Below are 17,162 nucleotides of genomic sequence, written 5' to 3' on the forward strand. Positions count from 1 at the left end.
GTTGTTTATCTCTTGTGAAAAAGTACACTTATGCATTTAAAAAGAGTACTTATGGAAATATTTAGGCTACTTTAAAAGTATGCTTAAAGGATAATTCCGGTATTTAGCACTTTGAGTCTATTTTCTAGTTTGTTTGGTAACACTTTAGAATACTGTATCTTACTTACTGCATAACTAATAATGAATTATTGAAGTACTAGTAGGTAATTCTTCATTAACTACTTCTTCACTACTGTTAACTACTAAGGAAGATGTGTTAACTAATCAGTATGTAATAGAATTTTATGATTGTGTTAAGTTACAGTTAGTTAATCAATAACTAATATATTCTGTCTACCTCCTGAAGAACTACCATTAATTATCTATTATTTAAGGTTCAAGAAAAATAACTAAGAAGTAACTAATGAACAGTCATACAAAACTAACCTCAGATTAGTTTTTATATTTTATATACAGTACTGTGTGTGTCTGTTTTCCTCAGCATAGAATGCCATTGAGTAAATTCATGTATTTTAGGCAACAACTGAGGGGAACTGAAAATATAGGGAACTTATTAGTAATTAATAAAGAATTATTAGATAATTCTTCAGGAATTATTTATAACCTGGAACAGTATTCTAAAGTGAAAATACAGGGAACCCATTAGTAATTAATAAATAATTATCAAATAATTATCCAGGAATTAGGGTACTTATAACCTGAAACAGTGTTCTAAAGTGAAAATATAAAAGAATTACTAGGTAATTCTTCAGGAATTACTTAGAACCTGGAACAGTATTCTAAAGTGAAAATATAGGGAACCCATTAGTAACTAATAAATAATTATCAAATAACTATCCAGGAATTAGGCTACTTATAACCTGAAACAGTATTCTAAAGTGAAAAATTAGGGAACTTATTAGTAATTAATAAAGAATTATTAGATAATTCTTCAAGAATTACTTATAACCTGAAACAGTATTCTAAAGTGAAAATATAGGGAACCCATTAGTAATTACCACATACTTCTTACTCAAATAAAACTTACTGTTAAAAAAAACACTATTAACGTTATCATCCATAACCTTTGTAAAATACATACGACTCGTTTAAGCTACATGATATCTTCCTTTATTTCAGATGATATTTTGTTTTAAAATCTATACTGCCTAATTTTAAACTCATTTAACAAACAGCTCTAAGAACATATTTTAACATCTGATGTAAATAGATTTACTATCTTTATGAATAAAATAATGTGTTTTATGCAAGGGATCATGCGTTTCCATCACGCAAAAAAGACCGACTCAGCAAGGTAGGCTAACTGACCTCGTGTCCTTGTATGTTGCCTTGCATAAAATAAAATGATTTACAGCACAGTACTGATTTAATAGATTAAATAAAACGTACACAATCCTGTATTTCGCAGAAGAAATGCACCAAATCGGCGGAGCTGAGAACTCTCCAGAAGAGGATGCAAATGCCCGCGCTCTTGCATCACCAAATCACTGTAAAATGTAGGCTACCGTGATATTGCCGGAACTTGAATGGTGCAAAATAAGTTTAAAATGTATAAGAACTAAGTATAATAATATGCTTTTTACTTTTTAAGTACTTTAAAAATTAATTACCTTTGTACTTTTACTAAGGTAATTTTGAAAATGGCCTAATTATAATTTTACTGGAGTAATATTTTATTGTGGTATATCTGTACTTTTACTCAAGCACTTGAGTTGTGTACTTCTTCCACCACTACAATGCTAAAAAAAAAACTGGATTATTGGCTAGGCTACTGTGTACTGTGTTCATTAGTAGTTACTTCATAGTTATTTTTCTTGAACCTGAATTAATAGATAATTAATGGTAGTTCTTCAGGAGGTATGACAGAATATATTAGTTATTGATTAACTAACTGTAACTTAACACAATCATACAATTCTATTACATACTGATTAGTTAACACATCTTCCTTAGTAATTAACAGTAGTGAAGAAGTAGTTAATGAAGAATTACCTACTAGTTCTTCAATAATTCCTTATTAGTTATGCAGTAAGTAAGATACAGTATTCTAAAGTGTTACCGTTTGTTTTGGATGAACTAGAGTGGTGGACACCGAAATATTGACGTTGGATCCTGTCTCGACTTTTTGACTCTTTTAGAATCGCCTTTGACCACTTCAGAGTGGCTGTCTACCGGCATGCACAAACATGTCCTTAAAACAACCCTTAACGTTTGTTTTCAAAACTGTGCAACTCACCGAGTGGTTAGTGGTGTTCTTTGATGTTCCAAAACAAATACAGTTTCTGTCGTGTTTTATTTGGCCTTTCTGTTGGCGGACTCATTGCTCGTTGATATTACTGTGCTTAGTGCGCTACCATCAAGTGGTCGGGAGTGTGCTAACGCTTCAGACTCAAATATCGAGCGGAAGTTTATACGCGGTTGTGAGGTATCTGAAAAAATAGTTCCACTATAGCAAATGACATGGATTGAAATCATACATTGCGCCGATATATTTGTTTTTAATCATCAACGAACATACTAACCACTCGGTGAGTTGCACAGTTTTGAAAACGAACGTTAAGGGTTGTTTTAAGGACATGTTTGTGCATGCCGGTAGACAGCCACTCTGAAGCGGTCAAAGGCGATTGTCAAAAAGTCGAGACAGGACCCATCGTCAAAATTTCTGTGTCCACCACTCTAGTTCATTCAAAACAAAGTAGAAAATAGACTCAAAGTGCTAAATACCGGAATTATCCTTTAAGTGTGACCTCAATGTAATGTTTTGAGACTTTTAATTCAATGTTAGTTGCAATGAAATGAAAATCTATTTGAAATTGATATTAAATATAGTTCTCTTACGAGAGGTTCTCTCGTATTGCGTAAGCATTGACAACGCAGTTCCTCTGCGGCAGACCTAGAGCAGGCTAGCTAGCAGCTCATTGGTTCGCTCAGAGAGAACTGCTTAAGCCTATGGGAGAGCGGGGCTGAACCCGCTTCCAATGAGAGGCGCCCGCGCGCTCATTGCGTCATGGCCCGCCAGAATGGGCGTGGCTATGGTGTATATAACAGTCTCTCCCAGGCTTATATGTTGATTCATTTCATCTTCAGCAAGCTGCACGCTTCTGCTGTCCTGAGAAAAGCCGTCGCGTCGAGAAGGCCTCACTCTAGCGAGCTCCCGGACCCTGAAGAAGCCGGCCGTCTTCGCCACCTTCAGCCGCCCTGCAAGCTAGCGCCATCCGACGACTGTATCCTTCTCTTTTCTCTATATATCTAAAAGAGCCGAGCGTCTTTTTAAAGATGTCTCGTTTTTCCTGCGGCTCTTGCCGCGCTCCTCTCGAGGACGGAGACCGCCATGTCATCTGCGCTCTCTGCCTGGGACTCGAGCACGCAGAACTCGCCCTCGCGGATGGAGGATGCGACTTCTGTGAGAGCCTGCCGTTGTCGTCCCTGCGGGCACGACTTCTGGCAGCAAAATCCGCTCCCGCGCCGCCTCCCTCTTCGCCGCGTAAGAAGAAACGCCGCTCCCAGAGGCCGCCGGAGCCCCCTGCGGAACCATGCGGGCCGCTGCTTCCCGCTTCCCGCTCTCCCTCCCCGCCCCTGCCGGACATACAGTTGCCGCCGAGTGGCCGCTCTGTCGCTTCCGATGACGCCGCGGAGGAGAAGGATTCCTGTTCACTGCTCGCGTCAGACAGTGAAGAATGGTCATCTCTCGGATCCACGAGAGAGTCGGCGGGGATCCGCGCCGGGATAGAGGAGGAACTAATGCGCCTCCTCTCACAGGCCGTCGAACGCCTCGGTCTCGAGTGGTCTCCTTCACCCGAGCAGGCCCCGAACCGGATGGACGGCAGCTTTTTTCATCGGCGCTCGACCCCCGCGTGCAACCGGGCCGCCCCATTCCTGCCTGAACTTCACACAGAGCTGACGAAGTCCTGGAATGCCCCGCTCTCGGCTAGAAACCGCTCCGATATATCCGCCTCGCTGCGCTCGGTGGACGGAGCCGCCGAAAAAGGTTACTCAGCCATGCCGCCCGTTGAGGACTTGGTCGCCGCACACCTCTGCCCGCCCTCTGCTAGATGGCGCTCTTCCCCCACGCTTCCTTCGAAAGCTTGCAGAGCGACCTCGAGCTTTCATGCTCGCGCCTACGCCGCCGCCGGTCAGGCGGCCGCAGCGCTACATTCTATGTCTGTCCTCCAAGTGTTACAGAGAGATATTCTCCGTGAGTGGGCCGAAAGCGGTAGAAACCCCTCCCCCGCTGTCACGGATCTGAGAAGTGCTACGGACCTCGCCCTTCGCGCCACTAAAGCCGCCGCACAAGCTCTGGGGAGATGCATGGCCAGCCTTTGTGTAGCCGAGAGACACTTATGGCTCACGCTCGCCGACATGGGAGATTCTGAGCGCGCCGCGTTTCTTAACGCGCCCCTCTCCCCGACGGGCCTTTTTGGATCTGCTGTCACGGGAATCGTCGATCGCTTTTCCGAGGTCCAGAAAGCTACTCAGGCCATGAATTTGTTTCTGCCCCGCCGCGCTAGCTCTTCCGCGGGCCGCTCTCGCGAGCCTCCTGCCAGAGCTCCACCACAGCGCCCCCCTCCGCAGACTCAAACAGCCCAGCGCAGACAGGGCGGCCGCCCTCGCTCTCGCTCTGACAGCCGCCGCAGACCGCCGCCCCCACGGGGCCCGCGACCCAAGATCACGCTGAAGCCTGATCATCAGAAGTCTGCCTAGCAAAGTTAAGAAAATGACGGTGCTCTCCCGCTGCGGCCGGACCGCCGTCAAAGCTTCGCCCTCTGCCAGTCCCCGTTGTTTCGCCGACTGCTGTAGTGTTGACCGCCACAAACAAGCCGGTGTCCCAGCCCGCTTGCGAGCGACAAAAAGCCGTTTTTACGGCTACCCAGAGAAATCTCAAAAAGAGAAAATTTGCCAGTTGTGTAGAAAATTTGCCCACAATCATGTGCTTACCCATACACACAAGCATAACATATCCCGTGTCTCTCTCAGAGCCCCATCACATGAAACGGGCACAGCCCGCTCTAATATCAGAGAACATAAACACGCCCACGAGCTCGTGCGCGTGTCCCCTCTCTGCTCGCTCTGTTTCACGGCCCATAGACTCCTCTCTGAGTGCAAATCCCGTTGCCACACACATTCAAAGCGCGCCCACACACTGTGTCCAGCCCGCTATGTGCAGCAATCAGGGCGATATAGCCATTCGGCCACTAGCCGCATGCTCCAAAGCGTGGGAAGCCATTCCAGGCATTTCCCCGTGGGTGCTAAGCATTATAAAGAACGGCTATCTGCTACAGTTTCGCCGCCGCCCGCCTCGTGCGCGCGGCTCGAATCTACTGTCAGCCCGCTGGCCGCCGGCACGCTCCGCTCAGAAATTGCGACGCTGTTGCAGAAGGGCGCCATAGAGAGAGTCCCACCATCTATGACCGAGTCGGGGTTTTACGGCCGTTATTTTCTGGTTCCCAAGAAAGACGGCGGCCTCAGACCGATTTTAGATCTCAGGTCTTTGAACAAAGTGCTCATGAAGAGACCGTTCAAGATGCTCACTACCAGGAAACTCCTCGCGCAGGTGCGCCAGGGGGACTGGTTCATCTCTCTAGACCTGAAAGACGCCTATTTTCAGATCCAGATAAATCCCCGTCACAGGCCATTCTTACGTTTCGCCTTCGAGGGTCATGTTTATCAATACGCCGTTCTCCCGTTCGGCTTATCCCTGGCGCCCCGTACATTCACGAAGTGCATGGATACGGCGCTCGCCCCCCTGCGGAGCCAGGGGCTGCGCATATTGAATTATCTGGACGACTGGCTGATTTTGGCCCAATCACAGACGGAGCTTCTGTCGCACCGCGCAGTTCTCCTCGACCATCTGAAAACGCTGGGCCTCTCTGTCAACTGGACAAAGAGCTCCCTTCAACCCAGTCAATCGATTTCCTTTCTAGGAATAGATTTGAACTCGGTCACGATGACGGCTCGCCTGTCTACACAGCGCGCGCGCAGTGTACAGCGACTGGCCGCCTCGTTTCAGATGGGCACCCGCACACCTCTGAAAACTTTTCAAAGGATGCTGGGTTACATGGCCTCAGCCTCCGCTGTGCTTCAGCTGGGCCTTCTGCACATGCGTCCGCTTCAGCTTTGGTTAAACAGCCGTGTACCCCACCGCACGTGGAACACGGGCCGCCAGCTGATCAGAGTTACGCAGACATGTCTCACGGCGCTGCAGCCATGGACAGTAGCAGAATGGTTTCGACAGGGCGTCACGATGGGGACCTTTTCCCGCCGAAAAGTCATCTCGACAGATGCATCCAACACGGGTTGGGGTGCAGTCTGCGAGGGCTCACCGGCCTTCGGCCATTGGTCGACACAGGAAAGCCCCTTACACATAAACTGTCTGGAAATGCTTGCGGTCGAGAACGCGCTTTCGCGCTTCCTCCCGCTCATTCGGGGACACCACGTCCTGATCCGTTCGGACAACATGGCTGTGGTCTCCTATCTCAACCGTCAGGGCGGTGTCAGGTCCAGGAATCTCTTCCTACTGACACACCGCATTTTAGTTTGGTCTCAGAGCCGCCTGCTCTCGCTCAGAGCGACGCATGTGCCGGGCCATCTGAACGACGGTCCAGACATACTGTCCAGGAACCTCATCTCCTCAGGAGAATGGTCCCTGAACACACAAACGGTCCAAATACTGTGGCGGCTATTCGGCAGAGCAGAGGTGGACCTCTTCGCGTCAGAAGAGAACGCTCACTGCCCAATATTTTTCTCAAGGAGCGAGGACGCGCTAGCCCAGGAATGGCCTCGCCGCCCGCTATATGCATTCCCTCCGATCGCTCTGCTACCACAGGTAATTCAGAGGATCAGGGACACACGCCACTCGGTGCTCCTCATAGCCCCGGGTTGGGAGAGTCAGAATTGGGTTCCGGAGCTCACTCAGCTGTCACAAACAGCCCCGTGGCCCATCCCAGTCAGAGCAGATCTCCTCTCTCAAGCTCGCGGCACGATCTGGCACCCCCATCCACGGCGCTGGGCGCTACATGCATGGGTGATCAACGACTATTCGTCGATTTGCCAGAAGGAGTAAGAAACACTATCATACAGGCTAGAGCACCTTCCACGAGAAGGCTCTATGCGTCTAAATGGTCTGTGTTCTCAAAATGGTGCACCGACAAACATCTGGACCCACGGTCATGCGAGGTGCCGTCTTTGCTTGTTTTCCTTCAAGAGATGCTGGACAAGGGCAGGTCCCCCTCCACTCTCAAGGTTTACGTGGCAGCCGTCGCGGCGTTCTCTGAACCCCGACGCGCTCAGTCCCTGGGCAAAGACGAGTTAGTCATCCGCTTCCTCAGGGGAGCTAAGAGGATGAACCCTCCACGCCCCCCTTCGGTTCCTATCTGGGATCTTTCTATAGTTCTCGAAGCTATGAAAGCACCCCCGTTCGAACCGCTCGAGTCTGTGGACCTAAAATACCTCTCGCTCAAAACCGTTTTTCTGACGGCTCTGTTCTCAGTAAAACGCGTGGGGGATCTTCACGCGCTCTCATCCAGCGCCGCGTGTCTTGAGTTTGGACCGAATGATTCTGTTGTCATTCTAAAACCTAGACAAGCCTATGTCCCGAAGGCGATTGGTACCCCGTTCAGGGCTCAGATTATTTCCCTATCGGCTCTGCCTTCATCCGATAGTGAGCGCGACGCCAATCTCCACTGCCCGGTGCGGGCTCTGAGATTGTACACTACGCGCGCTGCCGCGTTCAGACGCGCTGAGCAGCTTTTCGTGTCGTTTGGGGGGCGCACCAAAAGTCTGGCCGCCTCTAAACAGACACTCTCTAGATGGATAGTAGACGCTATCGCCTCTGCTTACGCATCTAAATGCCTGCCCTGCCCTCTGGGCATCAGGGCGCACTCCACTAGAGGCATGGCCTCATCGTGGGCATGGTCCTGTGGAATTTCCATTCATGACATTTGTGTGGCCGCGGGATGGGCCTCCCCGTCCACTTTTGTCAGATTTTACAACTTGGAAGTTCCCGCCTTGCAGGCAAAATTACTAGCTGTCTAACGACCAGCTCCCTAAGAAGCTGCATTACTGGGAGTCCCTCACACAACCGGTTCGCCCCTTGTGCTCTCCTTAAATGCTTATACACTTCATGTGCCCGCTCTGCCGGCCTCATAATACATTCACTCCACGTTAAAAATCCCCCGGTATCACCCTGGGATTCATGAGTGGATTCATCGCGAGCACGGCGTTGACCAGGTGTTCCCGCAGCGTAAGCTAGCTTACGCAATACGAGAGAACCTCTCGTAAGAGAACGAATCGGTTACCTAACGTAACCTCGGTTCTCTCTAGAAGAGGGAACGAGTATTGCGTTCCCGGCCGTGCTTGCGCTACTAGCGTTTCGCTTCAGGCTGAAATAAATCAACATATAAGCCTGGGAGAGACTGTTATATACACCATAGCCACGCCCATTCTGGCGGGCCATGACGCAATGAGCGCGCGGGCGCCTCTCATTGGAAGCGGGTTCAGCCCCGCTCTCCCATAGGCTTAAGCAGTTCTCTCTGAGCGAACCAATGAGCTGCTAGCTAGCCTGCTCTAGGTCTGCCGCAGAGGAACTGCGTTGTCAATGGATACAAATTATGAAATAATTTTTTGGCTTCAAACTCTCAGCAAAGATGAATCTTTCCCGCAGCGTAAGCTAGCTTACGCAATACTCGTTCCCTCTTCTAGAGAGAACCGAGGTTACGTTAGGTAACCGATTCGTTAGTCATTTTTGACCCAGTTGAGACTAATTATTTCATATTTTTATAATTTGATTGTCTTTGATTTAATTTTTAATTGTCTTTGTCTTATGGGTGAAGTGTACTGCTGAATGTACTGACAATCATCTAAAATAAGTAAACTAAACCATACTTTAATATAATTTGTAGTTACCGTACATTTCAAATATATGAACTTTAAAAGTAATAATAAACAACATACAACATGCTAAAAATGATCATTTTAACTGTAGTATGTACTGTACTTCTTTAAAGGGGTCATATAATGGTACATGCACTTTTACAAGTTGATTGTAGTGAAATGTGTGTTGGCAGTGCCTGTACACAACCATCATATAATGATAAAAAGCCATTCAGTGTTTTTGTTTTAATCTCCTTATGTTTTCCCCTGCCTCAAATTAAGTCGTTCGTTTTTGTGACGTCAATAAAACGGACGCCCCTCCTACGATTGTTGATTGACAGCAGCGTTTCAACACAGACCAGCCCTGAGCGAGCTGTCATCATAGTCCGTCATTGTTGATACGCTGGAGCAGAATGGCGTCTAAGCGATTGTGGTGTTCTGTTCTTGGGTGTAATAACAAACACAGTCATTTTGATGTTCCTAAATCCGAACCGCTGAAGACGCAGTGGCTGTGTTTTGTTTTCGAAGGGAATATACCCCACGATCAACGTCAATGCGTTCATGTTTGCGCTAATCATTTCTCACCAGACTGCTTTATAAATGAGGGTCAGGATGAGCTGGTTTTGCTAAGAAGCTGCTCCTGAAAAAAGAATCGGTGGCAACTATTTATGTTCCCTCTGCACCTCCAGAAGAAGTAAGTGTAAAGTTTTATTAACCTTTATATTAATCTTTGCAAATCGCGAAAAAAAGTTTTTCATGACCATTAGTTGTAACGTCAATCTGTCAATGAACTAACGTATACATCGGTAAACATAGCATTCGTATCTCCCTTCTCTACCCTGCCAGTGCATACAAAAATAGATCAAAGTGACATTACGTTAACCAACCATTCAGAAACGTCCTGTTTGAGTCTTAATTGTCGAACTTCTTCGGGGCCGTCATCTTGTTCCGGGTCCGACTCCGGTTCAAACTGATACGATTGCACAGATGTGTCCTCAGAGACTCCCGCTGCCATTCTCTCTCCAAAATATATTCTCAACTGTTGTCAAGGCAACACTACACATGCGTTGTATCAAAACGCCCGCAGAACAGAGGGGCGGGGTGACCAAAGCTCATTATCATTTAAAGGCATATGCACTGAAACGGCGTGCTGAAAACAGAGCTGTTTTTGACCAGGTAAAATTTGTTTTCTTAAAATACTAATGAGAATTTTTAATAAAAGTAGGCATATTACAAAGTTTTCATTTAGACCCTAAACATTAATTTTAACTTGTACAAAAATGGCATTATATGACCCCTTTAAAGCATGACAAAAATTATCAAAAATTTACTTTAAAACTTTAAATTTGACATTATTACAAAGTGCACTTTTTTAAGTGTACTCAAATGTCAAGAAGCAGTCATGAAAGTGTACTCTAACTCTTAAGAGTTTTTATTTGATTAATATTATATTATCTGTATAGTTGTTTAAATACACTTTTAAGATTTGAAGTGCCACTATAGACATTCAACACAATTAAGCACAAAATACTAATAAAAGCTGATTTATTTTTCTTGGAGTCGATCACTCTGGAGAGGCTGACATGTTGAGTTTGAATGACCAGTTGAACCTCATTCACTTCAAACTCAAAATACAGCGTGAGACGTGAACTAAACATGACTGCTACAGACGTCTGTCTGAATATCATTAGATGTAGCAGTGCTGCTTTAAAGAGGATGAACTGCAGAACAGCTAAAGCACAGCATGCTAATTTGAGCTAATTATTTGAACTATAGCCTGACCTTCTCCCAAAGAGACATTTTTATGCAGATGCTTTTCTTTTACTATGCCTTTTGTAAAAGTCCACATGCTGAAATCGCGTAATATTGGAATAAAGCATTGATGCACTGTCTGGAACAGTCCTGCTTTTCTTTTCTGTCTTTTGTCTCCCACAGGAAATGTGATCGGATCAAATTAGCTGACCAGAGGTACTGAATCCAACATTAACCCCCAACCGATTTTATCATTAGGGCAATTACTCAGTTAATTACTAAGGAAGGTGGGGAGTTCCTCTTCATAATGCCATAATCACACTTTGGATCAAAGTTCATTGCTTCATACTTCAGTTTTAGACCGTGAGGTCTGTGTCAGATTAAAAGAAGGTGTTGAGAAGGTATTGTGTTGCTATTTCTGCAATATTCTCTGCTTCCGGGCATTTTTTAAAGCGAAAAATGCTGTAATTCTTTGTATGGACATCTAGTTTCTAGTTTTCCACAAACATGCCTTGCCACTTGCCACTTTTTCCAACTTCATACGTATCTTTGTATTTATCACTATAGTGGCCAAATGTATTATATTATATTTAGGGATGTCAAAATGAGCGCGTTAACGCATGCAATTATTTTATTATTAGTTTAACACATTAAAAATATTTAACACAACACAACATCTGTTTTTTTTTCCTGGCATCCTTTGGCTAGCATTACGTTATATGATGACGCTATATCATTCATTTAATTGCTATACTTCAAGTGACAAAAACACACAAAATTGTGTTGAAATGCCTGTTATTGGCGAGTATTCTCGTAAGCGGGTCTTAAATGTGTTAAGTTTTACATGAGTGTAAAGAGTTGTGAGAAAATAGGATTTGTGTCAGATTTGTGCCGTGTGGCAGGTCTTAAAGTGATAGCAGCCTAATAAACCTGCTGTTTTCTGTCATTAATGTAAATGAAAGCTTTAGCGTAAGTTCTGCCAGGAAGACTCAATCGTTACGTCACTTATTACCTCCCACCACCACCAGGATGGTCCCTTCCCCTCCATCCTCCCCACCACCACCAGGATGGTCCCTTCCCCTCCATCCTCCCCACCACCACCAGGATGGTCCCTTCCCCTCCATCCTCCCCACCACCACCAGGATGGTCCCTTCCCATCGAGACAAGGGGGTCGGCTGCGCGCGCCCTGCCTTCGTCTTCAGGCAGGAAATGCAGATTCCGCTACCCTTGGATTGCGCACTACGGATGGGGCCTACGCCAAAGAACTTTATAAATATTTGCTTGCTGGGCTATTAATAAATATATGCTTTTGTTACATAATTTTATCTCCCGAGTATTTCTGGTAGAAATCAAAGAACAAAAGGCAAAGAGAAAATCACTCACTGCTCTTGCCTGAATCACGTGTGTAGCTTTAATAAGCATTAATTTATATTTAATTTATGATTTATGCAGTGACGACTGTGCAGTGTTTATTAACAGCACAGATAAATTATTAAATTTATATAGGCTATATATACCTGTTAGACATACCTGAAAATCTTTAATAGGTTAAAATCAACAAAAACAATTTTTTTCTGTGCATTTTAGCATCTGGGGCCGTATTCACAAAACCTTTTATCTTACCACTAAGAGTTCTCCTAGATGGCAGTAAAAGTTCTTAGTTAAGAGTTTTCTCTTAAAACCTATGAGAAGCTTTGTGAAAAGCTCAACTACTCACAATACCAACCAATCACTATTTATCACAATAGTTTTGACAATCACAGAGATTCCATTCAGTAAATCTTTTTGGTGTTTTTCAAGCTGGAAGAGCAGTAACAGGAAAGGTGAGGGATTGTGGGACTAATTAGAGTTCTAATATGAATTAATCGCTGGCATATGGCATTTACTTTTACTGAGCAATGACCAAACTTTTATTTGAGTTTGAGTTCAAGACTCTTATGGACAAAAAGAGGGGGACAGCGAGGCCTGGCGCTGAGGTATAAAACAGGCGCTAATAGGTAGGCTTATGCCCCAGAGGACCGTCTTGGCCTTATTGGCCATCCATTCACAAGACAGCAGCCCATTCTTGCCATGGACAATCAGGCAATTAAAGTTCCATAACCGGTAGCCATTCAAAGCAAACGTTCTTTTACAAGAGCCTTTCAGCAGCCGCAGAGCTCTCTTGCTGACATGCCATCATAACAATGATGAATAGGGCCACACGTTTATAGCAGCACAGCTGTAAACGCTAATGAAGGGGTGTGTTACAAAGACTCTAATGTATAACTTCTCAAGGCCACATAAAATCGAGCAAAATTATCATAAGCATTGGAGAGGAGATTGAATTGAGTAATAAACAGGTTATCATTTAATGAGGAGAAAGAAGAATGAAAACTGAATGTGCTACTGCAAGAAGGGCAGTACTCATGAGAGGAATGTTCAATAAAAGGAGAAGGACATGACTATTGTGGCATTAAAAAGTACTAATTGATTTTTTTTTGCACCGATTTTGGTAGGCTATTTTATACTCAACACAATCACAACACGTTTAGAGAATGCTAAGAGTGCTTTATGAGATCTCTTGTATCCAGAACAGTATATTCCATCTCATACTACCATGAGCTCAACACTTTTGTTAAGTAGTTTATACTGTGAAAGTACAACTTATGTCAGAACCAAAAGCTTTCAAGTCACAAACCATCAGTATATCATACAGTGGCCCCCAAAACTATTTGGGACTTTTTATTACGTCACTCTTAAAAAAAAGAAAAATTGTGGAATTTTTAGTCCATCACATTAACTATGGATACAGTATGTTCTGCTAATGTCTGAAAACGAAAAAGTGCTCAAATAGTTCTTGTTGAATTTTTAATTTGAAAGCTTATATGTCCTTAAAGGGGGTTAGTTCACCAAAAGTAAAAAAACAAAAAAACAAAACAAAAAAACAATTCTGTCAGTAATTACTCACCCTCATGTTATTCCAACCCTGTAAGACTTTTGTTCATCTTCGGAACACAAATTAAGACATTCATGATGAAATCTGAGAGCTGTCTCACTCCTTCATAGGCTGTAATTGATATCTGCCAGCCCAGAAAAGTTAAGACATGGTTAAAACAGTCCAAGTGACTACAGTACAGTGGCTCAACCTTAAGTTTATCAAGCAACGAGAATACGTTTTGTGTGTGCAAAAAAACTAAAAAAACTAACGACTTTATTCAACCATCTCTTCTCTTCCATGTCATTCTCCTAAGCTGTTGACGTAGTGTAACAGAGCAGCGCTTCTGGGTTGTACGTCAGAACGTAGGTTCACTATTGGCCAGCATCACACACATGACCAGCGTCGACCAATCATCGGCACACTATGTGAACTCACTCAGAACCCCACACAGAAGAAAATTAATAGTTGAATAAAGTCGTTATTTTTTTTTATTTTTTTTTCCGCACAAAAATTATTCTCCTCACTTGATAAACTTAAGGTTGAGCCACTGTAGTCACTTGGACTATTTTAACGATGTCTTTACTAACTTTTCTGGGCTGGCAGATATCAATTACCTAGCAGCCTGGAGGAGTGAGACAGCTCTCAGATTTCATCAAAAATATCTTAATTTGTGTTCCGAAGATGAACGAAAGTCTTACGGGGTTGGAACAACATGAGTAATTACTGACAGAATTATTATTTTTTTGGGTGAACTAACCAGAATGTGATTTTAATTGATATTTTGTTATATACTTCATACAGTACATACATATAGTGTACATACATTTCATGCATTTATTTAAAGTTTGTCTTAAAGTCCCTGTAAAGGCAATTTTAACAAAACATTCTAAACACATTCTAAAGGTTAGAAATGTATTGCTAAAACATATTACAAAGACTGTGAACTGTGAAGTACTGAATTGTGGAGTTAGACCGTTAAACAGTTTTTCACCCTGGCAATTTCACGGATTTTTTGGGCGGGTCTAAAACAGGGCTCGATGACGCACTGGAGCTCTTGGACACGCCCCTACTCGATGACGCACTGATACTGATCCCTCTAACAATATAAATAGAGCACATTCGCATCAGTTTGGCGCTCATTTGCGAGTTACTGTCAGTACTATTATCAGTTACTACAGCCTACAGTTTGCTATCTAGCCATGCCTTCGTCACGGAAATGCGTACTACTTGGATGCAATCATTTGCAAAACAGATCGGTGTCCTTGTTTAAATTTCCTAAAAACGACGACATCAAGAAGAGGTGGATTAATTTTGTGAAGAGCCACCTTGATGGAGAGCTGAGGATCACCAGCCAAACCCGCCTCTGTAGTGATCATTTTACTCGTGATAGTTTTATAAACTTTCGTCGGAGACAACTGGGATTCACAGATAATCCGTTGTTACTGGTGAAAGGTGCCGCACCGACTATCTCTCGCCTCGGCCTTCATCCTCCCGTCCCGCCGACAACTGGCGCCATCATCGGCAATGCGTGCCCACCAATGAGTGTAAGTTGCCTTGTCTAACTTTATTTGTCTAAGTTAGGTTAAGCTAGTTAACGTTTACTTACATATAACTTAGCTAACTTGCATAAAAGGGAGAGAAAAAATTTACCATTCTGTTGCAGAGCGAGGGGGACGATGTTGACTTCCTTGGTCAATGTCTTCTGAATCGGATTCAGGCTCTGGAGGCTCAAACAAATATGGCTTGGTATAACCTAATAACCTAATAAGCTGCTAGGAGCATCCATTTCGGCTGTAGCGGGTCCCGTCGAGTGCAGCTTTCCCGCGAGTGGGCGTGGTTTTAGCGCAGCCAGCGGACACGCCCCCAGCGTTTGAGAGCAGAGAAAACTGCTCATTTTTTCAAGATTTTGATAGCTTATTTTATGTACTTGCCGGCTTTTTTTATCATTCAAATTTGGCTGGGTGGCTAATAACACATTTTTCTGTGGTGTGACAAACTCAGAACACATACTTAATTTTGACTTTACGGGGACTTTAAGTGTCCAAAAACACAGCTCAGATGTGCTAACTGTGTTTAATGTACTGTACAGTTTGAGAAGATTTCCGGACGTCAGTTTTTTTTTTAAACCTTATCTCCACCTTAACCTTAACCTTAAAGGTGCCCTAGAATGTTTTTTTTTATTATTTTATAATGTTTCCTGGGTTACCCTTATAATGTTAGTATGTTTTTTAGATAAAAAATAATCATAATTTAGAAATAAATGGCATTTTTCCTAGCCTGCTTTTAGCCTGATTTGAACACTCTGTTTGAAGGGGCGTGTCTGCTGTGGGATTCAGTGTAACCGCGGCCACTGCTGTGATTGGCTGACATGCTTGCATATGAAATAGCTACGCATTACATGTGAAACTCTCTCCCGAATACTTTTACTACTGCTATTATACGTTTTTACTATAACAGCTATCGAGATTAACGAATCGTGAGATGTTTTTAAAGTATTTAGATCTATTCCCATCACATAAAATGTTGCCGTGATGAGCATTGAGCAGATGACAGTGTGTTGATCGCGAGAATGAAGATCTTATCATTGCAAAGCAGTTTCTGCACTCTCTCTGCTTTCACCAATGCAAACACGATGATGTACATACAGTAAGAGCTTCGTTGTGCAGTAACGTGCATCATTGATTTCATAACGAGTTTGGCAAGTGTCCAGATAAACTCGCGCTGTGTGGAAAGATTGTTCTTTGATCGCTTTCTGTATATAATTTGTTCACAATTTAAATACGATTATTTTCATCCTACTAAAAGAAACGATGTGAAGCTGATATTTTAGTCACTGGCTTGACTTACTGATGCATAAACAGTATTTAACGATTTTGAGAGAAAGATTACCTGTCTGAACTTGAACAATTACACATCAGAAAGTGTTGCTTGGTAGCTCGATCCGAGGCCAGCTCTGTATTGGCCCAAGTTGAGGAAACAGTCGGTGAAATGTTTGGAAATTTCCAGAGAAAATAAAATTAACCCATTGTTTCTTCAGAGGCTCAGATGAAGGAACTAAAAAATACTTTTGTTCATGTGTACATCCACACTGAGCAACTGCCATGCTTCGGCTGCGCAGTTCCGCCTGGCATTGAGGGCTGGCATTATGCAAATATTTGGAGGCGTACATATTAATGATCCCGACTATTGCGTCACAGTCGGTATTGTGTGGAGAACCGACCGTTTTTCAGGGGTGTTTTTCATAAACGTGAATTAAATGAGAACGTGAAAACAGTCCAGTTTGAGATTCACTCTATGTCATGTCCATGCACTGAACTCTTGTTATTTGACTATACCATGGTAAATTCAATTTTGAATTATAGGTCACCTTTAACCTTATTTCTCAAATCTAAGTTTGTGATTTCATCAAATGCTATGGAACTGATTCAGTGGTCTGGTCTTGAAAATAAATGTTTTGGTTGGTTGAGGTAAGAACAGACTGAGTCATCATGCAAAGATTTGTTTTCCTTCATTTTTGACCAACATGCTCTGCTCTATTACTATTCTGCTCTTGTTATTTTTAATGGAGGTTATGCTCTGGCTAGCACAGTCCAATTGAGGAGAGATGGAGCTTGTGATTTCCGCC

At 43.7% G+C, this 17,162-nt stretch overlaps 1 long non-coding RNA gene across 1 annotated transcript in view; it reads right to left on the reverse strand.

Annotated features, from left to right (window-relative positions):
• The window catches only part of LOC130091767 (uncharacterized), a 137,064-nt gene that overhangs the window by 51,854 nt on the left and 68,048 nt on the right, over nucleotides 1–17,162 (reverse strand). The window lies entirely within an intron of this gene.

Source organism: Rhinichthys klamathensis, unplaced genomic scaffold (genome assembly GCF_029890125.1).
Source record: "Rhinichthys klamathensis goyatoka isolate OS25496 unplaced genomic scaffold, OSU_Roscu_1.1 h1tg000007l_1, whole genome shotgun sequence".
Classification (NCBI taxonomy): domain Eukaryota; kingdom Metazoa; phylum Chordata; class Actinopteri; order Cypriniformes; family Leuciscidae; genus Rhinichthys; species Rhinichthys klamathensis.